The sequence below is a fragment of the Cibotium barometz genome, chromosome 53, assembly GCF_041138505.1.
Source record: "Cibotium barometz isolate CiBa-2024 chromosome 53, ASM4113850v1, whole genome shotgun sequence".
NCBI lineage: Eukaryota > Viridiplantae > Streptophyta > Polypodiopsida > Cyatheales > Cibotiaceae > Cibotium > Cibotium barometz.
The window spans coordinates 28,435,962-28,463,118 of record NC_141098.1 but is presented as its reverse complement, the minus strand read 5'-3'; the positions used below and the strand labels follow the sequence as shown (position 1 = coordinate 28,463,118).

General features: G+C 44.4%; 1 pseudogene across 1 annotated transcript; it reads left to right on the top strand.

The window, feature by feature from the left end:
* Nucleotides 1-619: 619 nt before the first annotated feature.
* Nucleotides 620-3,758, top strand: LOC147608485 (putative pentatricopeptide repeat-containing protein At3g15130 pseudogene; annotated as a pseudogene). The gene has a single exon (XR_015264467.1). The product of XR_015264467.1 is annotated as a putative pentatricopeptide repeat-containing protein At3g15130 pseudogene (transcript).
* The last annotated feature ends 23,399 nt before the right edge of the window (nucleotides 3,759-27,157 follow it).

Here is a 27,157-nt window from a genome sequence, read left to right as displayed (position 1 = left end):
TCAACGACAATAGAAGTTCTATTTACTCAACACCAAAATAATGCAAATAGCCCATAAGCAAGATATTTAAGTAGTTTTTCTCTCAAGTGATGGAGGATGTACCTATATCTCCCTTCCTTTTTCTTTTCTTTTTGTCATTAATTCTTTTGGCTGCTAACTATAGTTGTAGATTTTCTAAACAATTCTATGAGGGCTAATGTGTTGGCTACTTGAACCTACTAGGGAATATTGATTTTGGCTGCTAAGTACAGTTGTAGATTTTTTAAAATTTTTTTATGAGGGCTAATGTGTCAGCTAGACATGCTTGAACCTACTAGGGAATACCGATTTGTTAACTCCTTGCAGCTCTCCATGCTGTAGAAAGATGATGATCCACAATATGGCTCTCCACTAGATCACCTATGAACATGCATCATTTGCTAATTCCCTAGTCCTCTCTCTCTCTCTCTCTCTCTCTCTCTCTCTCTCACACACACACACACACACTTTTTCTTCACACTTTTAAAATTTGAGAAGTTTTTTCCGAAGAATTTTTCAAAATTTGAATTCACTCTAGCTTAATTTTCCAAACCTTTTACACGCCCCCCCCCCCCCCCCCCCCCCCCCCCCCCCCCAATCTCTGAGGGAGCTCGGGAAAGATGGCCGCTTGTTCGAGCTATGGCGCGATGAGCTTGGCACTGCCTTGCTCAAACGGCCAACAACATCCGCAACAACAGCAGGGCCAGGAGGGCCACTTCCGATTAGGGTTTGAAGCTCCTTCCTCTGTAAAACTGGTCTCTGCTCCTTGTCTATCCCTTCCTGTTGAACCGGTAAGCTTAACCAACCTTCGTAATATGTGTCATTTCGGAGATTTGGACGAGACTGTGCAAACCCTAGCCCTTTTGGATAGGCGAGGTTTTCCTGTCTCTCGTGATACATTCTATAGCCTTCTTCTTGAATGTACTAGAAAGAAGGATGTTGCTTGTGGCAGAAAACTTTATACCCTAATGGCCGGCAATGGTCTCGATTCCGTGGCCGCCCTTGGAGACCATCTCGTCCGCCTCTTTGCCATGTGTGGACACCTGCAAGAAGCAACTCTAGTGTTCTGGAAGCTTGCAGACAGAACTGTCCATACATGGCAGGCCGTCATCTCAGCTCATGCTGTACATGGCGAACATATAAGGGCCCTTGATTTCTATCACATCATGCTGCAGGAAGGTGTCATGCCGAACCGATTCATATTCCCGGGTGTCTTGAAAGCTTGTGGCAATATAGGAGCCTTAGAACAGGGTGAGCTGATACACGACAAGGTTGTCCGATGTGGATTCGAATCAGATGTCTTCACCAGCAACACTCTTGTTGACATGTATGCCAAATGTGGGTGCTTGCAAGAAGCCCGCAAAGTCTTCGATGATCTTCAGCAGAGAGATGTGGTGTCCTGGAATGCTATGATCGAAGGCTATGCTCACCGAGGGCATAGTTCTCCTGCACTTGAATTTTTCCAGAGAATGCAACAAGAAGGCATAAAGCCAAGCAGAGCCTCTTTTTTGGGAGCCCTAAAAGCATGTTGGATGGCAGGAAACGTTGAGCAGGGCAGGCAGATTCATGAACAGATAAGAGAATGTGGACTGCATTCTGACAAGGCAGTTCGCAATACGCTTATTTACATGTATTCCAAATGTGGCACCTTGGAGATGGCAGGCAAATTATTCAACGAGTCAAAAGTTCAAGATGTGGTCACTTGGAACGCAATTATGGTTGGAGTTCAACAAAATGGAAATGCTAAGGCTGCACTTGAACTTTTTGATAAAATGCAGGAAAAGGGTATAAAGCCTGACAAGATCACGTTTTCATGCATTTTGAAAGCTTGTGGTAGTGTGGGAGCTCTAGAACGAGGCAAGATGGTACATAAGAAGTTAATGGGAAGTGGGTATGAATCAGACACGGCTATCTGTAGTGCTCTTGTTGACATGTATGCAAAGTGTGGAAGCCTTGAAGAGGCCCGTAATTTGTTTGATAATTTGCCAGCACAAGATATTGTATCATGGGGTGCAATAATTACAGGTTATGCTCAACGTGGGGATGGTGTAGTTGCTTTAGATCTTTTTGACAAAATGCGAGATGAGGGCATTATGCCAAACAGGGTCGTGCTTTTATGCGCTGTAAAAGCATGTTGCAGTGTAGGAGCCATAGTCCAGGGTAAGCTGATACATGGCGAGATAATTGGTAACGGCCTGGAATCAGATGTGATGGTTGGTAGCACCCTCATCGAAATGTATGCCAGGTGTGGTTGTCTGGAAGAGGCTTGTGACGTGTTTGTGGAACTTCCAGAGAAAGATGTCATAGCATGGGGAGTGATGATCGGAGCATATGCTCAGCATGGAAAGTCTGGGTTGGCTGTGCAATGTCTTAAGGACATGCAAGAACAGGGGTTGAGGCCTGATGGCATGATATACACTACTATTTTAACATCTTGCAGTCACGCAGGACAAGTTTGGGAAGGTCAACAGCTCTTCAAGTCTATGAGAGAAGTCCATGGTATCTTTCCAGATATTGAGCACTTGAACTGCATGGCTGACCTTTTAGGGCGCACCGGGCATCTATACGAGGCAGAGGAATTGTTAGAAATCATGCCGATTCCACCTGTGCTTAGTGGATGGATGTCATTGCTGAGTGCCTGTAGAGCATATGGTAACGTGAAGCTTGGACGAGAATGTTTTGATCAAGTTGTCTCTTTAGATGCTAATTACTCAGCTAGTTATGTGGTCATGTCAAACATCTATGCTGATGCTCAGATGTGGGATAATGCTCACAAGTTGAGGAATTCAAGGAAATGTGCCAGTGCGTGGAGAAAGCCTGGTAGGGCCTGGATTGAAGTGAACCGGAAGGTTCATGAGTTTACAGTGGGGGATAAAACACATCCTGCAAGTGTTAATATCTATGCCAAGTCCAATGAATTAAGAATGGCAATGAAGCAAGAAGGGTATGTACCACAGTTGGGCTTAGTTTTGGATTCTGTTTCAGCAGAGGATAAGGAAGAAGCCTTGTTTGGGCACTGTGAAAAGCTGGCCATTTGTTTTGGTCTTCTTGCAACAGCTAAAGGTGCAACTATTCGAGTAACTAAAAATCTACGCGTGTGTCACGACTGCCATAATGCCAGTAAAATCATCTCAAAAATTGAGAATAGGCAGATCATTATAAGCGACTCTTATCGAGTTCATAACTTTGAGGAAGGTGTATGTTCCTGTGGAGACATATTTTGAGTGTAAATGTAGATGAAGAAAGATACCTACAGCAGGCCTAATGGCCTTACTGTGTTACCTGCCTACACTGGATAGGAGTGCTAAATGTAGATGAAGAAAGATACCTACAGCAAGCCTAATGGCCTCACTGTGTTACCTGCCTATACTGGATAGTGGTGCTAATCAAAGACTTTGCTGCTCCAAAAGAATACTTGCTCCGAACTGCTGCAGGGGCAAAGCACTATGGCTGAAACTGGTTGGGAATTGGCTAGGGAAACTGCATTTTAGGGGGGGCTCTTTTTCGGTGCTGGTATGCCAAGACAGACTGGTGAACTGAGGGTGAGAGGGCAGCTCCTTAAGGTGGGATGCGGGGCTGCTTTGCTTGAGCGACAGCGGACTATTTTGAACAGCCAGTTCGGTTGGCCCTCTGCACACTTTTAAAAGCCAGTAGAACATGATTGGGACAGGTACTGAAACCTGAAGTTAGAGAAGGAACTTGTGGAAGCTTTCTAAAACAGGCCATTGCTGATTGTGGGCTTTGTCTTGGCTTGTGAAGATTCAAACCCTCTCTTGCTTCCAGATTTTGAATCTTCACCAGGAAAGGTTTTCCTGGGTTGTGTGAGGTGGGATTTCTATCCGAAGGGACTTGGTGCCTTGAGGGTATGCTAGCCCGCCCCGAATATTATGCATCTATATGGGGAGGAGGTGCAAGGAGAGGCAAAGCACGGACCCATGGTAGGCACCCTAGGAAGCGAGGTTCCGTGCTTTGCCTCTCCTTGCACCTCCTCCCCATATAGATGCATAATATTCGGGGCGGGCTAGCATACCCTCAAGGCACCAAGTCCCTTCGGATAGAAATCCCACCTCACAGGTTGCATCTATTCAACTTTGATACTTAAAGCCTCTTTCTCCCACAAATTGAGCCATTGACACTCCTACAATGAGTACGTGTCTTTATGTCCCTACTCGGTTCCATCTGAAGGGCAAAGCAGGGCTGAGGACCCTACTGATGATTAATGGCAGAGAAGGGCATAAGTTGACCACTCGGTTTCCATCTGGAGGGGATCATGTTGAAGTGTGGGTAAAGGTGTAGGTTCAAAGTTTCAGCATTATCCTCTCATGGGTCTCAAACTCTAACTAAACAAAAAATAGAATAAACTTTCCTTATGCTATCTTTTTGGCCTCCTTGTAGTGAGGGATAGCATCGATAATTTGCACCTAGCTCACCAAATTTCCTTACAAAGATGAATTCTACGTGAGGGCTTCATCAAAAGTATGTGATTGATTGTTCTCTGAAATTGGTTCCATGTAAGGCTTTGGCTGGTTGATAGCATGAAAGGTTTTGTAAGCAAGTGGTAATTGATCTTTAAATATGACTTTATGATGGAAAGAGTTCTTTCTTTATGCTAATGTAAGGCTTTGGCTGGTTGATAGCACGAGAGGTTTTGTAAGCAAGTGGTAATTGATCTTTAAATATGACTTTATGATGGAAAGAGTTCCTTCTTTATGCTATCACCATAATATCAAGACATCCTTGACAAAAACCCACAGAGGAATTGTCAAGATGTTAGCATACATTGCCCTTACTGTTCTAAAAAGGTGCCTTGGAATCAGATAGTGAGAAAGCTACATTTGATGTCTAAACGTTAATAGTGAAGTGTAGAATTACAAATTATGTGAAGTAAGTTCAATTCTATAAGCACTAAGAGGAGGATTTTTTTAGCGGAAAACTTTATTTATTTATTTTGGCGAGCTTTGGTTCCATTATGTGGACTACCCTAATGATGCTTACAGATGCTTGCATTGGTGCTAATGAGAGCCTAGAACTGCTCAATCAAAACATCATAACCACCATAGTGTCAGAATGAGTACGTGAGTGGAAGCAAAACTGAAAGAGACAGCACATACACACATGAGCGTGATAGGTACTGCTACTACTCCTGCTAGCTCCTGAAAGAGAGAGAGCTCACTAATCTGAAGAGAAAGATTCAACAGACAAATTATGCGGGCGCTGGGGGTGCCCATCTATAGGCACACCCTAAACCAGCCCACGAGAAAATAATAGAAGTGGTAGGCCAAAAAGAGTGGGTTGGACAAAGGTCCTAAAAGTGGCCCAAAAAGTGACCTAAACACTACACTAGTGTCAGACCTCCCTTGTCCCCCACTGACTCGGTGTAGGGCTCACAACCAGGAGATGAACACTGATGCTAACACCCCCTCTCAGAACCTGGGTGTGGGACTACATGATGAAGTAGACACCACAGGAGTTGGCTGAAGAACTGCTGATCCAAGAGGCTGCTGGTGCTTAAAACTGATGCCCCCTCTAGGCTCTCCATCATAGAAAGGTTTGAAGGAAATCTACTGTTGCTGATGCTCGTACAGATGCTACTGGTGCTGTTGCTACTGAGTCCTGAAAGGAACCCCACTGGTGTTGCTCTGTGGCCTACCTCCATCATGGATGCCACGGATGCTGCTGCTGGATGGCCTGCCTCCATCCTGGATGCCATCCTACTGCTGCTGCTGCTGCTACTACGGAGTGGCCTGCCTCCATCCTAGATGCCACTCCACTGCTAGTGAACCTAGATGGCCTGACTCCCATATGGTGCCATCTTTCTACTGTTGATGGCCTAACTCCCAAAGGGTGCCATCTATCTACTGTTGCTGAGTGGCCTGCCTCCATCCTAGATGCCACTCCACTGCTACCGATGCTAGATGGCCTGACTCCCAAAGGTGCCATCTGAAGAAACTCCCCCTCTGAAAGGGAAGCTGCTCCTGCTGGTCTAGTCCCCCGCTGAAGGAGAACTTGGTTGCTGCTGGTCTAGTCCCTCTTTGAAGGAGAATTCATTGCTACTGCAGAAGCTGGTCTGCTGCTGTTGAAGCTGTCTGATACTGCTGAAACTGATGGTTTGAATCCTTCAAAGGTACCACCACTCTGGCTCAAGCTGTCTGGCACACTCACCCTAGGTGAGCCAACCCAGGTGTGCCCACTGCTGCTGCTGCTAGAAACTGCGCTGTAACCTGCCTCCATCACTGACGCCGCTGCTGGATGACCATCCTGGCCAACATGGATCTGCTGCTGGAAGTCCATCCTGGACCACTGGGATCTGCTATTGGAAGTCCATCCTGGACAACCCGAGGTCATCTTCCCCTCTTGCTCGGGACCTTGTACCAGCATGTGTTTCTTGTTTGGTGATATTGAGAGAAGGTATATACCTGCGTTTCTTTCCATCTCTCTCTCCTATGCACACTCCCTCTATCATATCCCCCATTAGCCACCCCCAGATCCATGACCCACCACCTCCACCTTCTTCACAAAGGGCATGGTCCTCAAGGCCATTCGTAGACTACGCAATGGGCGAGCCTAGGATCATGAGGGACTCACTATCGAGTACATCTCGCATGCCGATGATACCCTGGTGCCCCTACTAGCCTACATGTTCAGTAGAGTCCTTTGTGAAGGATTTCCACCCTCTTGGTCCACCAACACCATCACCCCCATCCTCAAAGCTGAAGATCCACTTGATCCTAATAATTATAGGACCATCATGATTGGCCACACATTGGCCAAACTCTATGGATCAGTGCTAGAGGCGGAGCTCAGTTCATTTGTATAGCGAGCCAGGGATGCAAAGCCTCAAAATATGCTGGCTTTCAGAGGAGATACTCTACCCTTGACCACATCTTCACCCTCCGTGCCATCATCGAGGATTTACTGATGCTTTGTGGATTTCCGCAAAGCTTTTGATATTGTACCCCAAGACCGCCTCCTACACCATCTAAAGGAGATAGGAGTCCCATTTGACATGGTTTGGAGCATCATTGTCCTCTATGAGTCCGAGTGAGAGTCCCAAGAGGTACATCACAGGAGATTTCCAGCACTATTGGGGTGAAACAGGGCTGCCCTCTATCACCAACTCTTTTTTGGCCTCTATATTGATGAGATCTTGAGCTTCATTGACGGATTAGGTGGGACTAGTCCTACACTGGCAGGCATATTGATCCCCATACTACTTTATGTAGATGACATCGTCCTCCTCTCAAACTCAGCCAAGGGGCTTCAGAGACAGTTGGATGCCTTACAAGACTTTTGCACTCAGTGGGACCTCTCTGTTAACCTTGGTAAAACCAAGGTAATGGTCTTCAATACCTCTCGCCCATTCACATCCAAATTTAGCTTCACATATAGAGGGGATCCTGTGGAGATTGTCTCATCCTATGTCTACCTTGGTGTGTGTCACTTTCAGTGGCCCACGCTTCACCATGCTTTCTGGCAGTATATGCCACAGTGACATGGGGATATGCAGCCTTGAGCTTACTTGAGCGGTAGTGCTTCTAGGCACATTTCAAGGAGCCCAAGACGAAGGGTTGGCTTTTTGACACCCTCGTCACACCAGCCTTGATATATGGAGTAGCCTTTTGGGTGCGAGATTTATCTGATGAGGATTGGCAGCGAGTTGAGAGGCCCCAGGTCATGATGTTCTCTCGTATGATCCGCAACAAACCATCAGTCCCACCAGATTATCCAGGCAGAGTTTGTTGCAGTCCCGATGGTAGTGGATGCACTCTTCCAGACAGTCACATATCTCCAGTCACATGGATCCCCACAGGTACTCGAGGCTTGCCCTAGAGTCGTCAAGACAACTAGCACTTGAGGGCCACTCTGGAGTATGGTATGCACTAGTTTCCACTTGGTTCTCAGTATATGGGCTCCGCATGGACCGCCTACCCCCCCTTTCGTACAATTTGGATGTCCCTTCTCTTCGGCTCTCACCAGGATACCAACCGGGTTATCCGGTTAGATCTTCTCAGTCTCTACACCCATTGCACATGGATCACACCTTTAGAGCTCCCCACGAAGATGCACTTCTACAGAGATCACTTCCTCACACTCACTCATGATGCACTTCTACAGAGATCACTTCCTCACTCATGATGGATTCAGGCTACTTGAGTGTTCACATGTCCCATGCCATGTGGATTGCGATTGGACAGATATGGGTTTCATCCCACCACCTCAGAGTGGAGACAGGTAGAGCTAAGTGCATCTTCAAAGTCGGGAAGCTCATATGGAGACCGAGAGAGGAGAGGATCTATTGATTATGCCATACAGAGGTTGAGACGGAGGAGCATTGCAACATATGCCACTGCCCAGTATACTATGAGATATGCGGGATGTTTCACTATCTATTTCGTGAGGGATTTGGTCCACTCTCCAAGATCATTGACTTCTAGGACTAGCGTTGCCTAGGCCTCTTCTTGCTTAAGCTCCGCAGACACAGGGACACCTTCTTGAGAGAGCTTCAGCCCCAGCCACCTTGCCCCCTTCCTCGCCAGTCAACCATCACCAGTTTCTTTGGGACCCAGGAGGTGGTGGACACCAATATAGTGGATCTTGTGGACCCTCCACGAGCTACTCCAGACCTACCTCGCCTGAGAGGAGTTACCTCAAAACGAGCCTCTGCACTCCAGCGTGCTTGACGGCCCCGGCCCCGCTGGCCCCGATCACCTCATCAACTCCAGATCTAGGACATGCTCCACTGCCTCCATCGAGCTACTTTTCCACGTGACATAGCTAAGGGAGACCTCTTGGCCATAGTCATTAGCTCCATGCTTGGTATTTTGGAGAGTGGTATACCATCTACTCGGAGCTGATGTTGCTCTCATGTTTCTATGTTCTTAGTATTCCATGATGAGTTTCCATGGACAGTTTCGTATCACCACAGTGAGTTAGCTATGTTTATGTTTTCTTTCTGTTTTATTTTCCATTCCATGATGAGATATGCCATAGACATTATTGTATCACTTCGGTCTCATAGGCCCATTGGGTTTGTAGTAGATGCTTAATATATCTTTCTTTCTTTCTTTCTCACTCTCTCCTGTGTTTCCACTTTCCCATCGTCCGCCGCTGTGCATTCCTTCAGGGAGTACCTAGCTAGTTTTGCCCCTGTTCAGGGAGGTTCCAGCAGAAGCAGTAGTTGCCTTGATGGGAGGGGGGTACTTCATCCCTTGGCCCTCTTGACTAAGGGCCCTGCTGGTGTTCTTATGATGTGTAACAAGAATTAGTGCAAGTTTCGAATAACGTAACATTCTGTAACATGTGGAAGCTTCAGGGTAGATCGATAACTTCAATGCTCAGAAATCAGCAATCGTTCACGAGACGAGAATTATGCACAAAATTGAAAGTAGATGTGCAGAATAATAGAGAGAGAAAGAGAGGGAGAAGAGGACACAGTATTGGGTCCCGAATACCCTCTGTAGGGCCCCCACCACAAATGGTGTATTTGCTTTTATTAGAATGATGCAAAATCTGAATATAAAAGACTGAACCTTGACCTGTTTTGGCTAAGACAAATCTCTACACTTGACCTTCAACCTTCACCCGTGTGTTAGCGTCTCCCTTGGCTGTCCGGGCCCTTGAGTTGCTACAGCACTTTGTGAAATATGAGATGATTCAAAAGCTGAGAGGAGCTAGGGTATTTATACCCCTTCACCTCCAGTCGACCAGCTCAACATAGGTGGCCAACAGCTTTATTTCTCCACGACTAGGAAAAGTAGCAATTTATGCTAATACATCCAATGTTTTCAAACCTACAATTACTGTCCAACTTGCGCATATATGTTGGGCTGCTGGGGGCAACCTTGCGCATGGACAAAAGGTTGTTTGGGCAGCCAGTGTGGGCTGTCCCACACCTAGCTGACAGCCAAACTAGGTTGGGTGCCCAGTCGACTGGCTGTCCCCAGGCCCGAGGGCTGGTCGCCAGCCCCTTCCGGCCCTCACATGGCTGGTGGGCATAGCCGGGGCCCTCCTAGCCCCTTGGGGGTGTTCTACACCTCCCCCAAGCCCACTCTATGAATGCAAACCTAAGCCTTGGGATAGCCCTATGGGCTTGCCCATTTCTACATGCAAACCTACATGCTCTACATAGATGTCTGGCATCTGGTCGTAGACCAAACACATAGAGCAACTGACATCATTCCAAAGGGAGACTTACAGTGTGGACTGGCACTACTTCATGTGCAGGACAATGCACACCTGAACTTGGATGCATGTGCAAGACAATGCACACCTGAACTTGGACGCATGGAGTAGAACCATGGCTGACTTGATTGGGCTCACATGGGACCAGTTTTCCACTCCAGGTCCTACACCTTCTTGTTCAGATATGTCCATGTGGCATCCAAGTGTGGGATGCACGTGACACATTCTATGGTGTTCTATGCTAGGAGTAATGCTTTGGGCATTAGAGGGGTTAGATAGAGGGGCATTAGAGGGGTCAAGTTACGAATAGCGTAACATTCTATGGTGCTCTACGATGTCCTATGACGAGGTGTATGGAGTTTTGGACAGGTGTGGTTGAGTGTTGATGAGATTCGCAATGGGAACAAGGAGGGGCATGCAAAGAGGATTTAGGTGGCGTGTTGGGGAAAAAAAAGGGAGAAGAAGACAGAGAAGAGAGAAAAGAGACAGAGAGTAGGAGAGAGCAAGAGTGGCAAAAAGAGTGAAGTGAGAGAGAGGGTACTGTGCAAATCAAAGCAGAGGTTGTGGAGGGAAATCTCAGAAAAAGGCTGGAGTGGAACCAGGGTTTCTGAGTAAAGTGCAACTTCTGTAAGAACTTGATCTGAGTTTCAAGATCTTCTTAGTTGTAGGAGACATGCAGAGAAAATTTGTCTGTGAGTTCTCAGAGTTTGTTTTTGTATTAAGAAAAGTTTTTTGGCCAAGCTTCTGTAATCATCTTCATACCAAGGCCCATGTACCTGTATACTAGTTTTAGTTTTTTTTGAAGCAAGCTTATAGAAGATGATTTTCTTCCAGTTTGTATGTCTTTGGATACCAAGCTTTGTGTAAGGTGTACAGTTTAGGATCTGAATGGTGAAAGATTGCACAGAGCGGAAGCAAAGGAGCACTAGAGTGTGCTGAATAGAGAGTGCGAGAGAGAGAGAGAGAGAGAGAGAGAGAGAGAGAGAGAGAGAGAGAGAGAGAGAGAGAGAGAGAGAGATATGGAGCAACTATGCTGAATATATTGAAGCAAAACAGTCCCAAGCAAGAGACAAGTAGTCTTATAAGTGAGGGAGCAAAATATGTACAAGACTGAATGAAAAGTGAGAGGCCAGCCCCACCTATTTATAGGTGGAGAGAGCTGGTTGACTGGAGCAGAGTAGTTGGCCGACTGGGAAAATACTTTATGGGCTGGGAAAAATCCTAGAAAAAAAATGTAAAATAGGGGTGGCCAGCCCACAATCAACAGCCCACAATCAAGGGCCATGCAAAACAGACCAAAAGGACACCAGAAATGGGCAAAAACTGGGGATGAATGTGCTAACACCCCCTCTCAGCATCCACATGTTGAACAAACTCTGAGAAGCCAAAGATGAGGAGCTAAGGAAGCCTGAGAAATCGGCTTGGTGAACAAATCTACAACATTCTCCGCCGCTGAAGGACAATACTCCAAACGCAAATCTCCAGCAAGAACCTGTTCACGAACATAGTGATACTATATCTCAATGTGTTTCGTACGAGCATGAAACACAGGGTTTTTGGCGATGGCGATGTAACTCTGATTGTCACACCAAAGAAGAGTAGATCTAGTAGGAGGACAACCGAGCTCCTCCAATAATCTCCGCAACCATATCGCCTCACATGTAGCATAACAAACCGCATGATACTCCGCCTCTGTAGAGGAAAGCGCCACAGTAGGCTGCTTTTTACTGCTCCATGAAATGGCTCAAGACCAGTGTAAAAACACAACCAGTGGCAAGTATCTAGATCTCCAGCCCAATCTGAATCAAACCATCCAACAAGAGTGCATCCTTGGCCATAGAAGATGCCAAAGTCCAGAGTGCCACGCAAGTATCGAAGAACTCTAGGAGCACACCGCCAATGCTGCTAACGGGGTTTGGATGAGAAAGAACTCAATAAACTGACTGTAAAACATATGTCCAATCAGAAGTAGGTCAACCAAACCAAACAACCGACGAAAACCCGATATTGTCCCTGATCAATTCCTGGAGAAGCATCAAGTAGAGAAAGCTTCTCACTAATATCCATAGGAGAAGATACTGGTCTGCATCAAGTCATCTGAAATCTGTCGTCAAGAATCTCCCGTGTGTACTTCTGTTGAGAGAAGAAAATGCCCTTCAAGGTTTGCCAAATCTCAAAGCCAAGAAAATAATGCAGAAGGCCAAGATCCGTCATCTCAAACTCTGTCTCCAAAGCAGACAGAACGAATCCTCACAAAATAAGAACCTGTAAAGATGAGGTCATCAACATAGACCACAATGATAACAATCAACCCCCTCTCAAAGGAGGATATAGAGGTTCGAATCTGCATGAGAACGGTGCAGGCCGAGCTTCTGAAAGAACTCATCAATCCGCTGGTACCAAGCCCGCAAAGCTTGTTTCAGACCATATAAAGCCTTCTTTAGCCAGTACACTTGATTTTGTTTGCCTAGAACAACAAATCTTGGTGCAACTGATCAACATAAACCTCCTGTGTAAGCTCTCCATTCAGGAAACCCGACTTGACGTCCATCTGGAAAACGGCTCATCTATGATGACCTGCAAGAGCAAGAACGGTGCGAATGGTAGTCATCCGGGCCATCAGAGCGAAGGTCTCATCGAAGTTGACTCCAGGGCGCTGAGCATAACCCTTGGCAACCAACCTCGCCTTGTGCTTGTCCAAGCTACCATCAGATCAGAACTTCGATTTGAAGATCCAACACACACCAATCACCTTATGTTGCAGTGGCCTAGGACCAAAATCCAAGTGCCATTCCATTCAATAGCATCCAGCTTTGCCTGCATAGCACGACGCCAAGGCTCATGTGAAAGAGCCTCGTCCACAGAAGTGGGATCAGAAGGACCATTAATGATAGAGGAAATAAGAGCATAATTAACAAACATGTTTCCCTCGTGAATTGGTTTCTGTGTAACTCTGGAAGAATGCCAAAGAGAACCAGGTGGAGGAGCAGAAGGAAGCTCACGTAACCCAGAATCCTGAACTGTCTGATAATACCATCTAGGCACAGATTTGCTTGAACTCGCTGGAGGAGGAGCAGAGTCATCATCATCTGACTGAGAATCCACAGCTGGAGGCGTAACAGAAGAAGCGGGAGGAGGAGGAGCAGGAGAAGGCAGAGACGAAGGTGGAGGAAGAAGAAGCTCACCACCCCCTCTGAAGATGTAGGAGTCTCGTCGAACACCACATCACGGCTCACAACAACTTTGTCGGCCTGAGGATCATAAAGACGATATTCCTTGGACACAGTGCTGTATCTGAGAAAAGTCATGCGCTAAGACTTCGAGTCCAACTTGGAGCGATGCTCCTTAGGCACATGAACATATGCCGAACACCCAACTATCCGAAAATGAACAAGGGGCTTCTCACCATGGAAAGCCTCATATGGAGTTTTATCGGGAAGAGCAGTAGTAGGAGACCTGTTCTGAATGTAGACAGCAGTGGAAGCCGCCTCAGCCCAGAAACATCGAGGTAATGAAGAATGCTCAAGCATAGCACGGGCCATCTCCATAATGGTCCTATTCTTCCTCTTTGCAACTCCATTCTGTTATGGAGTATATGCTGTAGTAAGCTGTCTCCAAATGCCATGGATCTTGCAATATTGCTAAAACTCTTGGGATGTAAACTCACCCCCTCCGTCAGTCATGAGAGCCTTGACCGAGTGATCGGTCTCTTTTTCCACCTCAACTCTCCAATCACAAAAGTGCTGAAAAGCCTCATCCTTGGTCTTTAGAAAGAAAACCCAAGTATATATGGAGAAATCATCCACCATCACAAGCATGTACAATGCCTTACTCAAAGACGTAGTACTCATAGGACCACATAAGTCTGCATGAATGAGAGAAAGTGATGTCGAAGATCTGTGTGTCGCCTCCTTTAGAAAGGCGGCTTGGTGTTGCTTCCCCTGTAAACAAGAGGAGCAAGCAGAAGATGGAGCCTTGATGGTCGGTAAACCCTCAACTAACCCATCCTTCGAAGCGCACTGTAGAAGCTGATAGCTCAAATGGCCAAACTAAGCATGCCAAAGAGCAGAAGAAGCACCAGAAGAAAACAGAGCGGTCAACTTGTACAAACCACTATCCTGGACTCCCTGAGCCAAGATGCTACCAGTTGTCTTATCTCACGAATGGTAATCTCATAACGAGAAAAGATCACCTCCGCACCCTGAGCTGTAAGAGCACTCACTGACAAAAGGTTAAAAGCCAAATATGGAATATACAGAACGTTAGAGAAGTACCTCTTGTCCTCGGAAGAGAAGAAGATGGGGATGATGCCATGTCCATGCACTGGCACGGAAGAAGAATCACCCAAAGTGATCTCGCTTGACCTGGCAGTGAAGTCCTCGAACCAATCTCGATGGGGTGTCATGTGAGCAGTAGCACCGCTATCCACAATCCACGACCGTGGTGGCTGAGAAGTCACAAGAGCAAGTATACGTACCTGCTAATAGAAGAATGCCATCATCCTTCTTGGTTAGAGACACTGTTGTAGAGGAAGAGTTCTTTGCTGCTTCATCCCGCTTCTTTGACATTGGGGTGATTTAAGATTTGCTGTTGTCTTTATCCTTGGAGTTCCTATCAGAACCCCCTTTCCCTTTCTTTTATTGAACGGAAACGACGACTCTTGGGAAACGACGTTTTCGTGTTCTCGAGCTAGGAAACGGCCGTTTCCTGTTACTATGTCATGACCTACTGACATAGCATTTAATGCTATATTTTCCATCATTTCACACCTACAGACCTGGTTGGCTGTTATGCGCTTATGATTGGACTGCTAGGCAACGCATGTAATCTGGGGACTGCCCCACACTCAACCAACCGGCTGGGTAGTCCCTTGTCTCTTGTCGGGTGCTTGTCCAGGTGCCTTAGGGTTGGCCGATAGCCCTTCCAGCCCATGGTGGGCAAAGCCTAGGGCCTTCCTGGCCCCTTGGGGGTGGTTCTACACCTCCCCCATGCCCACAGGTATGGGGTAGCCCTATGGGTTGGCCCCTTCTCTACATGCAAATGTACGTGCTTCTACAGATGTTCGGCACCCGATTTTGCAGACCAGATACTTAGATCACCAGACATCAGTGTTCACTCAGGGGCCTTTTCAATAGTTCCTAGCTCATAGTACCCGATGATATAATCACATAAGAAAAATCCAAATGGACTCTCCGTTTGAAGATCAGCAAGATCAACCAACAGATCCATATAAAAGAGTCATGGACTCATCCGTTGAGGACCAGCAAGGCCAATCAACCAGATCCATACCCGAGTTCAGAAAACAACTCTAACTCCTTATTCCATTTTCTTCCTCGACGCACGCGTGGGTATCTTCACGTGACCCAAAGCCCGAGCACTATATGGTCAGCTCCCTCTAGGCTTCTTCGCAGGTCACCTAGTGCTTCACTCATAGGCCGCTTCCTTGCTCCCTCATCCACCGTACTATCGGAAGCTCACCATTTAAATCGAACCGAGGCTGGTCAAGACCTCGACCGACCTTGCTACGCGAGACGTCCTCCATTGACTCTCCATCAACTGTTGCAACTTTATCACTTGGGTCTCCACGATCTCATTCACAAGATGGTCAAAATGCTTCCCCAGCATTCTTGACATAAAACAGTCATTTAAAAACATAAATACAGTTTCTAATGAACTTTCATCTTTCCACATTATTTCACATCATTTCTCGTTATTCGACATTCTTCTACATCAATTCACATTGCTTATTCCACATCCAGTCATATGTATTCCCATCGTCCATCCATTCTCATCCAATCACATCATATTACATCTCATCACATCTATCCTCTCATCATATCACATCACAACATATCCACATCACATCTCATCCATTCATATCACATCACATCCATCTAAATTCATTCAGATCCACATCACATCCACATATCATCACATCACGTTCACATCTATTTACATCACTTCACATCCATTCACATCTACCCAAGTCCACATCACATCACATCTCGTCTATCCACATCATATCTCATCCATTCATATCTAACCAGATCCACATCACATCACATCTCACCACATCCACTCACATCTCATCACATCCATCACACCCATTCACATCCCACATTTATTCACATCTCGTCACGTCTTAATCATCCTCTAATTACTATTGATTCTTGTGTTTGATCCACCATAGCCAAGTACAAGGCTAGATTGGTAGCCAAAGGATATGCGCAGACATATGGCATTGATTATGAGGAAACTTTCAGCCCAGTTGCCAAGATGGCAACAGTGAGAGTTGTGATAGCAGTGGCTGTGTCAAAGCAATGGTCTTTACATCAGATGGATGTAAAGAATGCATTCTTGCATGGGGATTTGCAAGAAGAGGTGTATATGTTGCAGCCACTTGGTTATGAGGATGTGAGTCACCCCGAGCATGTTTACAGGTTGAAGAAAGCCTTGTATGGCTTAAAGCAAGCACCAAGAGCATGGTCTGACAAGATTTCTGAATATCTTGTCACTATTGGCTTTCATGTAGCCAATGCAGATTTGTCGCTGTATGTGAGACATGGTGATAGAGGGGTTGTGCTTGTTTTCATCTATGTAGATGACTTGATCATTATGGGGGACCATGATGCAGAGATCTTTGATGTAAAGATCTTGCTTAGACAGAAGTTCGAGATGAAGGATCTAGGGGAGCTCAGATATTTCTGGGGCATTGAGGTGATTAGGTCACCACATGGTATTGGATTCCTGCAGAGACAGTATGGCTTGGACATGTTGTCCAAGTATGGTATGATAGGCTGTAAGCCTATTTCTGTGCCATTGGATCAGAATGGCAAGTTGAGTGCAGATTCAGGAGAGATCTTGGAGGATCCTACTATGTATAGATGCATAGTAGGAAGCTTGATCTATATGACGATCACCAGACTAGATTTGAGCTATGCTGTTGGGTTGGTGAGTCAGTTTATGCAGGTTCCACGGAAACTGCATTTGGATGCAGTGAAACGCATACTGAGGTATGTGAGGTCTACTTTGCATTGTGGACTATTCTATGAGACTGGGACAGAGATATGTGTACGCACAGATGCTGATTGGGCTGGTAGTATCTCAGATAGAAGATCTACCAGTGGATTCATGTTTTCTTTGGGGAGTGCTGCTGTGACTTGGAGCAGCAAGAAGCAGCCTACGGTTGCTCTATCCAATACAGAGGCCGAGTACAGAGGAGCTGCTATGGCAGCATGTGAGGTAGCTTGGTTGAGAAAGCTACTTGCAGATTTGGGTCTATCAGTGGATAGACAAGTTGTCATTTTTTGTGACAACATTAGCAGTATACAGTTGGCCAGGAACCCAGTATTTCATGCTCGTACGAAGCATATAGAGGTCCACTACCACTTGTCAGAGAGAAGGTCTTGGCAGGAGACCTTGACCTTGTTTATGTCAGCACAGAGGATCAAGTAGCTGACATCTTCACCAAAGCATTGGGTCCAGAGAAGCTCCGTAGATTCAGGGCTTCGCTTGGTATACATGAGATGGAGTTGAGCTCGAGGGGGAGTGTTGAGATATCGAGCTCGTCTAGTGAGGTGGTGGACACTGATGACCCGCCTGGGGGATAGGCCCCACACTTACACCACTGGCATGGTTGGTGAGATCTTGGGTGATATGCGGCCAGTGGGATGACAGAGGCTGTGTGACAGCCAGAGTACCATTCATATTATGTGTAGTCTTATCTTGTATATGGTGTGTTGAGTGTTGAGTGAAAAAGAAGAAGATTTTCAGCCTCTCACCTTGTGTGTTCTCTATTAGGGTTTTGTGAGTGTGTGTGTGTGCTTGCAAGAGCTCAAGCTCTCTTCCCCCCTGCATCTTTTCAGTTTACACAAGGAGTAAATGCTGCTCTTCACTATAAAGGACCCAAGGGAGTCATCTAGAACCATGGCCATCCTAGTCTTCTGTAGATGCTTGGATTCAACACCCAACCACTCTTTTTACAACCCTATGCCCACACTTTAGCCATATTGAATAGTCTAGGAAGGGGGTTTACACAAGGAGTAAATTGTGCTCTTCACTACGAAGGGCCTAAGGGAGTCATCCAGAACCGTGGCCATAGAGATCTTTAAGCTTATGGGAAAATATGATGGATCCATTGATCTTGTTCACTTCATGATTCAAGTGTTTGAACATAGATGTGGACTTTGGAAACCTCGATTTCCCCACTAGGTACATGCCTTAATCTATGCCTAGTGTGTATACCAATATATGCTCCATCACTTTGAGATCTGAGACTAAGGTGAACTTTAGAACTTTGAAGGTAGCCTTCATCTCAAGGTAAGGTGTAGTAACACAACTCTACACCATAGAGAAAAAATCTAAGAAATTTTATGAAACTACATCTTGCACATGAAAGTACTAAAATGCATGATGCAAGAACAAGGAGAAACTTAATGGTGCACAAATGAAAAGATGTTTCCTCAATGGTCTCAGTACCTCCTCATTGTGATATGGCATGGGTACTATAGGTAAGTGAGCTAAGTAGCTACCACTAACTAAGCTCTCTAGGAAATGACCCACCATGCTCCAGAAGGGACAAGGAGTCGGTAACATTATTTCATAGAATGACAGAGTAAGTGCATAAGCTCTTGCCCTTCTCCCCTACTCTACAAGCTCTTTCTATACATTCCTTACTTGATAGGGTCCTCCCCTTGGGTGAAGTACACTCACGTCATCATGTCATTGTGGTGTCTCTCCTACCATGGACTGTAAGAGTCATGTTCCATAGCATCTAAAATAAGTTCTACAGTGTTAGCATAAGTAGGACGTGCGTACAACATGTGACCCTCACAGTTAAACCCAGGGGATTCACTCTTAGAAAACCTATGATATCATGTGAGTGTACAAAAGGAGGGTTTTTTGAAATGAGGCATAAGATTATAAGGTAGGAGTAAGGCCATGTATTTAGGTGAATAATAAATCTAAGTTAGGGGAGGAGGGGGGCTCGAGGGGGGGGATGGGGAGGGGTATAGCAACATTAAGGATATGTCATAAAAAGTAATTTTGATGAACATAGTTGTACAAAATTCTTTTAATGTTTTGGTAGTATTCCAAAAATACTTAACATCTATTTCTTGGAAGCATGCATGAAGTGCTTATGTTCGCTCAATAAGGTTCAAAGTAACATACTTTAATCTAAGGAGAGTGGCTGTGTAAATGCTAGAGAAAAAACATAGATATAAGGAATGGGGGTGACATAGTCATTTTTAAAGGTATCCTTATAAGCGTAAATAGGGGGGTGTTATTATCTTATGAGCATCATATATAGGGCATTTTCTTGAGGTTCATGCACGCAGGTGACATCCCCCTTTATTGTGAATGAATCCCCAGGCAGCTAAAACATGGTGCAAGGCGATGAAACTATAGGTGGAACAGGTCCACAAAGGTGGCTCCACACCATGCTTCCCTAGTGGCGCAAAAAAATAGCGTGAGTGGGTTTGGAAAGGAGGAATACTTAGCTACCCTTGATAGTACCCTTCCAGGCAATCCAGGTCCAAGATAGGGTGACTCGTATCAATCCACGAAAAGTCCATGCTCACGACGTGTAGTCACAACAAAATCGTACTTCATTCTCTTATTTTGACATGTGATCTTTCTCATCATCCTTTTTTTAAATTTTATATTGTTGTACATGTTGGTGTAAGCTATATTGTCATGGGTTAGGCTCCCTCCTAATATGGACATGAAATTTATCGGGAAGCGAAACATTGGGGGGAAGTAAAGATTTAGGCTTTATGGAAATGCCCCCTTCTTACTACTACAAGTCATCCCTAGACTTCACGGAGGCTTATGTAAGCTTTCTGTAGCCATCCTCTCTAACTTTTATCCACTTGGGACTCTTGCTTGTTAGCATGTGGTTTGGATTGATTTTTATTTATGATGAGACCTTCTAGGTTTTTTGGAGAGACTTTAGGGACCCACTTAAGGGTAGGTTGTGGTTTTCTTTTTACTGATGCCCTATTAATAGTTGGTTCGGTATGGAGGTAGATGCAGATGTGGAGTTTGAAGATGAAGAACCTTGTGATGGTGAAGTGGATGTCCATGGGGAGGGATTGGCATTGGATCGTGTCAATGTTGAGGCTTTGTTATTAATAGCATTCAAATGCTTGTTGTTGGTCCAACACATTTGATGTGGAGGTAATGTTTATGGAGTGTAAAAGTGTAGTGTTATAATTTTTTATCATTGAGACACTCCTTGTGGCCTAGTCAATTCCATATTGAGCCGCTATCATCTAGGTCCATCTAAGAACAACATGTTCTTTTAAAGTTACCTGAGAGCATGACCAAAAAGCTACCGACCAACTGCCCGTTGTCACCATAGATTATAGTTCTATGCAAACCAAGTACTTTGGTATTTTTGGCACTTATACCCTCTATTATCATGTTTGAGTTGTCAAGTTGAGGTTTACCCAATTGATTCCATGTAGCAAAGGAGATTAGATTGTGTGACTAGCACCCATGTCAAGCATAGCATTATAGAACACTTTATCATAGGGGCTAGGCAATTCAATGGGTGTTTAGAGAGCTAGGATGTGATCCTCCATGTTGTCAATTACCTCTCCAACATAAGCTTGTGTAGTAGGTCCAAGGTTTGCTTCCTGACATTGTTGAAGTTTTGCCCATCTTTCCCTTGCCTCTTTTTAGGCTTGGATCTTCTTTTGAGAAGCCCTTTCCATTCCGACTTTCTTGTCATGAGAAGCATGTAAGCATTGTTTGGTAAGAGGTCCATAGTATTTTTTAAACTTACTACCATTAAGAAAATTGACAGTTTCAACTCCGTCAAGAGTCAACACGTATAGTACCTTGTAGAGTAACTTCACAAGAGCTTTTTCTTTGCACTATGGATCCCATACATAAGAATAAGATCTCCTACCTTGATCTCCTTTGTCCTTGAGATTTTGGTCAAACCACTTCTTTCTTCGGTCCTTTTCTATTAACATGTTTTGCACTGTAGTTTATCTTTCCTCTGTAAGTTTTCTAAAATAAACAACCAGCCAGCCAATTCATTACCATTAAGCTTTTCATTTGCAACTACCCTTACTCCCATCGCATTACTACCTCAAGTCTATACATCATCTTAAAAGGCGTGCAACCAATTGCAACTTTGTATGATGTGCGATAGGCCCATAAAACTGTTGTGACCTTAGACTCCCAGTCAATGCATCAAGCCTTAATAGTCTTTGTCAATATCGAAATAAGAACCTTATCGGGGCTCTCTACTTGGCCTTTTGCCTATGGGAAATATGGTGTTGACTTACGGTGCATGATCATGAATGTGTTAGTGAGATTTTTAATAACATTGTGTGATGAAATGCTTACCTTGATCACTCACTAGCTCAAATGGACATCTAAAGCGGGTAATGATGTTCTCATAGTATCCACTTTTCGTAAAGCTCTTGCTCTTCAACCCATTTGGTTACATAATATGTGGCAACAATGATGAAGTGTGCTTGTGTGTCATGTGCAGCAATTGCCATGGTATCCACTTTTCGTAAAGCTCTTACTCTTCAACCCATTTGGTTACATAATATGTGGCAACAATGATGAAGCGTGCTTGTGTGTCATGTGCAGCAGGACTAATAGGGCCAATGAAATCTAAGCCCCATTTTTCAAAAGGCTAGTTGACTCTAACAGGATGCAATGGTATCATGTCCTTCTTTTGTGGCTTGGCATAATGTAGGCACTCATCTCACAACCTTTTACTAATATTGCACAGTCCTTAAAAATCATTGGCCACCAATACCCCAAGTGGAGTATTTTCTTAGCTATGATTTCTATCGCAAAATGTCCACCTACTACCCTTGGTGTGCTTGTTCCATGATCATGAGGTATTCAGTCCTCCCATGGGCAGCATCTAAGAATATCATCCTTACCTCTTCTATTAAGAGTTCTATTAAGAGTTCTAGCAATAAGTTGGTAAGGCTCACTCTCTTTTAGCAACCTTCTTGCTAAATCTTTCCTCAGTTCCTTTGCTTCTAGAAAACCATTAGCTAAAAAGTGAACAATTTTCTTGCTCCACTCTAGAATAGCCTCAACCTTGAATAGTATAGCATCCGCCGGTAACTTGTCATCAAATTTGATTGGTGCTTCACCATTAGGTATGCATGATAGATGATCCGCCACCAACAACTACAGTGAAATCAAATTTGAGAAGAATCAATAACCACCTTGTGATTCTCCCTATGGAGCATGGTTTGTTAACAAGGTACAAGAGGGCTTGATGATGATTAACATAAAAATAAATTTATTAGTAACAAGAAGGTAATACCTAAATTTATTAACAACATATACCATTCCTAAACCCTCACGCTTTGTGGCGGTATAATTAGTTTCAACCTCATTCAATTGATGGCTTACAAACTAATAGGGTAGTCCAATTTATAATCACCTAGCGGGCTAGGACGCATCCAATTACAAAGTTAGAAGCATAAATATTTGCAAATGGAAGATAACATCCTACTTTAGCACTCATAGTATGGGAGCACTAGCCAAAGCTTGCTTCAACGTGTCATAGGCTTGTTGAAATTTTTCTATCCACTCAAATATAATGAGAAGCTTGTACAAAGGTCTAGCTATCTAGTCATAGAATAATATGAACCGTCGATAAATAGCCAACATGACCCATAAATCTTTGAACTCCCTCTAGTAGCTTGTGGGCGGTGGTAAGTCCAAAATGACTTTGATTTTTCCCTCATCTATAGAAATACCATTTTCGGACCCTCTATGTCCCAAGATCACTCCATGCTTGACCCAAAATTGGCACTTGAAAGGGTTTAATGATATGTGATAAAGCCTACACCATTCAAAGATCTTTCTTAAGCATGCTAAATGTTCTTTCTAGGACAAATGAACATATAAGTCATCTAAAACATCTTCAATAACCTCTCTTAATGAAGGCAGTGTTCATCAACCCTTTAGAATGTGGCTGGTGCATTGGTTAGGCCAAATGGCATAACACGATAAGCATACACCCCACCTTCTGTAACAAATGCTAGAAAAATGAACATATAAGTCATCTAAAACAGCTTCAATAACCTCTCTTAATATGTCCTTGAAGGCAGTGTTCATCAGCCTTTGGAATGTGGCTGGTGCATTGGTTAGGCCAAATGGCATAACACGATAAGCATACACCCCACCTTCTATAAACAAATGCTATTTCAGCTTGGTCCTTGGGTGTAATGGAAATCTGATTATAGCTTGAGTATCCATCTAAAAAGCTATAAGCTTCCTTTCTTGTAACTCGCTTTAGCACATGTTCAGAATAAGGCAAGGGATCCCCTCTGCGCGAGTGGCAACATTCACCTTCTTGAGATCCACACACTCTCTAGGTTTTTCATTTTTCTTAGACATAACCATAATAGGTGAAGCCCACTTTGAGTGTTTGATCTCATAAATGAATCCACATTCAAAAAGGTTGTCAATTTCTTCCAATTTTGGCATATTTAAGATTCATTGGATAGCGTCATTTTGCTAGACTAGTCTCACATTTAGTACCATTGGGATGGTGTGCTATACAGCACTAGCACACGCACTCTCTTCATGTCATGATAAGTCCATGTAAAGGAGTCCCTATACTCCTTAAGGAGAGCTATAAGTTCAACCTCTTTGTCCTTTTTAAGTCCTTGGTTATGTAGAGAAGCTTAGGATCTTCTCCTGGTTCAATCGAGTCTACTTCCTTGACCTTTGCAAGCCTCTCATAGACTCCTCTACTCTCTTGGCAATTTCATATCGGGTGTGTACGTGGTATGCCTACTTTAAATTTTGCTTGAAAGCCGGCTAGGGGGCCTAGGAACTCTTTTCCTTGGTACCCGAGTAAAACATAACCAAATCTTTATAAAGGAATCCCACCAATACAGTGGTCGGGTGGTTGGCTAACCCATGGGCTGATTGGGGCTAGGCTGGATCGGGGGATTCCTATGAAACAATTAAGATACGATTAGTTATGTTAGATTAAGTCCTGAGAAGACCCTTGTTCTATGGGAGGGAATTAGCAGCAGCAGAGCTGTGCCTAGTTAAAGGAGGAAAAAAGCGATGATTCTATGGACCAAGTGCAAGTCTCTTCTTTGATCTGACCATGTGACTTCAGGTTCAGTCGGATCAGTTTAACTCGTTTTAAGACTTTGACTCGTTAGATTAATTCCCTCGTTTAGAAGATTTTCCCATGGTGGAATCGCCCGTGCCTTCCAGGCGAGGGAAGTTTTTTCGGGCTCGATTTCGGAGGAACCACCAGGCTAGTCTCTTGTCCGGACATCCGCGAGCGAGGCCTCGAGTGCAGATCCCCGCCCCGTGCGGGAGGCTGACGCTGCTTCCGCTGCGAGCACCCTCGGAGGGGGCACTGCAAAGGGGGGGTGGGGGTCTCACAATCGTGGTAACTGTGGGCATGTGGCTCAAAAGTAATAATGTGTCAATCATAGGTGCCATAGTTGGTGGTGTAGTGCTTACCACTAGATGAGGCAGTGTACTAGCAGTGTCTTAGGTGGGGATAACTCTAGGATCAAAGAAGGTGACGCTCATGCTAGTATGCTCTTGAGCCTCTACATGGCCTTGTGGGTTAGAAGATGTGGGTTGGTCCATGGTGTATAGTCGGGTGATACTACAGAAGTAGAATCCGTTGGGCTCACAGGAGGTGTTACTATTTTGTTGATTATGGGCATTCTTGCTTTGGATGTCTCAACTTGTGCCATAAGTCTTTTGATTATTTCATGTTCAATGATCCTATATATGCAATCATAGATACCCTATAATCATTCCTCCTCTGTTGTGGCCCCAGATATTCATTGGACAATCTCTTCCCAACTAACACCATAAGCTTGGCCTAGACTGAAATCCACAAGAGTCTCTGTTGATGCGTCATACTCCCAATCATCTGTGAGAAGACATTGATCCAAGATTTGTAACCCTAGATCTTTCTTTAAGGTAAACATAATGTTATTGCTTGTGTCAAGACTATCGAGCAATACTTGTGCAGTCCTGGCTTTGGACTCGTTTTGGGCATACTGAGCTATTTGGGTTGCTAATCATGTTGTGCCACTTGCAAAGTCTCTTCTTTCTTTCCTCTAGTAGCTTGGATTAGTGCCTCTATTGCATACGCTTCTTCTAATGTTCTATCATTAGGCATAAGTAGTTGTGCAGGGGGTGGTTCAATAGTCATAGTTGCCATAGGTGCAACAAGAGTTGTATGGATAGGGATATTAACTGGAACACTCCTTAGGTGTCTTGGCACTTCACTCAGGGACCACTTCATCGGCCCTCGCCCCATCGTACCGGAAGCGCACCATTTTTCAACCATACCAAGGCTGGCCCCAAGACCTGGGCAGGCTTTGCCGCACGTGAGCCGTCCTTTGAACACTCCCCACCAGCTGTTGCAACCGAACTTCCCTTAGAAAAACACATATACCAAATGCTCCCTCCAGCATTCTGGCGTAAGATAGTCCTTTAAGAAAACAAGGTTTCTATGCAAGTTTACAGTTTTGATTTTCTTTTGGAATACAATGGATATATCTTAATTCCGTATCCCAAATTAGGCCCTTGATCGCCTCAAAGTGCTGATTCCATCCATACTGATGGATTATGGAGAGGATTGATATTGATGATGATGGTTTTGGGAAGAATAAGGGTGGGTTCAATTTAAAAATAGTGGTTTTATGCATAAAGGTGGCTTAAAACCTCATCCATTAATCCAAATCTTGATCCTATGGCCCATAAATTTCCCATAACGATTGAATCTTTGCCCAAAGGTCTCTTTGCTTTTGCCTCCTTTGTCCTTTGGATTTTTGAATAAACCCAAAGGTCTCTTTGCTTTTGCCTCCTTTGTCCTTTGGATTTTTGAATAAATCCCTCTCTTTGTTAAAAGCCCTTGTATCTTTGTTGCAAGCCTTTCTTTTTCTCGTAAAACTTACTTTTGATTTGATGAAACTTTATAATTCTCCAAAAATAATTTGAGTAACCTTCCTTGCTCCAAAAAACTTCAAATAAATTTTTACCTTGAATTTTTTTCCTTTATCCAAGAATTCTACTTCTTGAGGCCTCCAAGCTCACTTGTTAAGCTCCACCTCCACGCTGTCACCGTAGAGTCACTCGCACCATCGCATAAGGCAATCACTCTCTCTCACTCTCCACCAACACAAGCATGCAACATACAAGCATAGAAGAGGCACAAGTGCGAGAATGCTCTCTCTTAAGACACAAAGAAGAGCTCTCAATAGCACAAAGGGGGATTGTCTCTATTCATTATGAGAAAATGCCTTATATACATTTGGCTCTTATTCACACTTGGGTGCCCAAAACTTACTTAACTAAGGCCTTGGGTGGCCAATATCTCATAATGTACAACTTTTATAGTGCCTTTGCATGCCACTTATATACATTTGGCTCTTATTCACACTTGGGTGCCCAAAACCTCCTTAACTAAGGCCTTGGGTGGCCAATATCTCATAATGTACAACTTTTATAGTGCCTTTGCATGCCACTTATTAATGTCCTCAATTGGAGGAGCATACTTGTTAATCCAAAATGGGATTAACATCCCCCCTACCTGATGTATGTTCTATCCTCAGAACCAGAGTGATTTCTTTCAAAAACAGATTGAATACCTTGGGCACATCGTGTGTGCCCACGAGAGAGTTCATGTTGACCTTAACAAGATAGAGACCAAAAGAACATGGCCTAGACCAAAGGACATTCATGAATTGAGATCTTTTCTTGGATTGTGTTCATACTATAGGAGATTTGTAAAACTTTGCTAACAAAGCCCATTACTTGGCTAAATTGTTGAAAAAGGCCAAAGTTTTCTATTGAAATAGCATGTACTAGAAATATTTTAATGCTCTTAAGTACGCATTTACACATGCACCTGTATTGACACTACCTGATTTTCTTAGACCATTCTTTGTGGTGGTAACTGAATCATGCTAGT